The sequence below is a fragment of the Bison bison genome, unplaced genomic scaffold, assembly GCF_000754665.1.
Source record: "Bison bison bison isolate TAMUID 2011002044 unplaced genomic scaffold, Bison_UMD1.0 scf7180017458128, whole genome shotgun sequence".
Lineage (NCBI taxonomy): Eukaryota > Metazoa > Chordata > Mammalia > Artiodactyla > Bovidae > Bison > Bison bison.
This window is the reverse complement of record NW_011371717.1, coordinates 1-1,408: the sequence shown is the minus strand read 5'-3', so window position 1 is coordinate 1,408 and position 1,408 is coordinate 1. Positions and strand designations below refer to the sequence as shown.

At 34.2% G+C, this 1,408-nt stretch overlaps 1 long non-coding RNA gene across 1 annotated transcript; it reads right to left on the bottom strand.

Annotated features, from left to right (window-relative positions):
• Positions 1–46: 46 nt before the first annotated feature.
• LOC104987429 lies at positions 47–1,344 on the bottom strand. Its single transcript, XR_825154.1, has 3 exons — positions 1,189–1,344; positions 944–1,108; positions 47–648 (listed from the first exon to the last, which is right to left on the bottom strand). It is a non-coding gene; the product is annotated as an uncharacterized LOC104987429 (long non-coding RNA).
• Between the last annotated feature and the right edge of the window lie 64 nt (positions 1,345–1,408).

Here is a 1,408-nt window from a genome sequence, read left to right as displayed (position 1 = left end):
AGAGCATGAGATTTCATCATGCTACTGATAATGGCATGCAATCTGAAATATATGAATTACATTTTTCTAGAATTTTCCATATAGTAGTCTGGCATAACAGATGACTTGTGGGTAAAATGAAACCACAGAAAGCAAATCTGCAAACAAAGGAGAGAATACTGTAGTCTGTAATGTCTGCTTCAGGGTTTTATGACCCTTCCATATTCCATATGGAACTTCCTCTCTTAAAGAGGGTTTTAAGATAAAGTCTTGAAAACTATGAATCTAAATGAGATTTATTTTACCCATTTCAGTTCCCAAGTGGCAAAGGAGTCTTTCATTGGAAAAATAATTTTAAATTAGCTCAATCAGTAATTTCAATACAATGTATAACTATAACAGAAAAACAGAACTTTTTTGGGGGGAAGGAGGACTACTTTACTTTGAATAGAAAGAGAATATATTTTCATGTTTTAGTCCCATGAAAATATACTTTGAACTACATAAAAATTATTATTTTTAAAGAACAATATTTCATTTCTGACTCACCTGATCCACTCTGAGAACAGTGACGGCAGCATTAGTAGCCAGTTTAATAGCCCAGTATTTTCCCAGGTAAGTATCTAGAACACCAGCTTCCAACATGTCCTTTACAGCAGGAACTTCAGCCTGTCAACACAGAACTGTTTTTATGCTTTCATTCTAAAGGTTTACGTGAAAATACTTATACTCAATAACAGAAACATGGCTACTTAAATAAAACTAGAATAAGTAGCTAGGCAAAGTACTACCCTATGTACACAATAAAGCAGAAGGATAACTAAATTCTCTATCAGACAAACTGAAAAAGCTGTTGTTAAAATCCTGTGCTCACAAATCAGAACATTTTCTGATTTTCCTTTTAACGTCTATTTTTACATTGTACATTCACAAAATAAAGTTCACTTTTTTTTCTCCCAAATACCTCAATATCTAATCCAACGTTTTTATTTCCTTCTTGATGTACTGCATAGAGTTTAGAGATTACTTCATTGGCCTTAACTCCAGAGTTTTCTGCCAGTGCCCGGGGAATAGCTTCAAATGCCTCTGCAAACTTCTTAATGGCATACTGTTCAAGTCCAGGGCACGTCTAAAACAAAAATGTGCTCATTACTCAATTTTATTCAAACAAAAACAAGACAGTCAGTTTATACACAGAAAGCCATGTACCTCTCCATATGATGTGATCTGTTTGGCTAATTCAATTTCTGTTGCTCCACCTCCAGGTACAAGACGTTTATCCTATAACATACGGTTAAAAAAAGTCACCAAGAAGCAATGTCCAGTTTCCTAAATCTTTTCAGATTCCAGCACTCCACCAGACTTAGAGGGTTAAATCTGATTCAGTTACAAATTTTATAAAACTTGAATTCCAATGAAAAACTGGAGT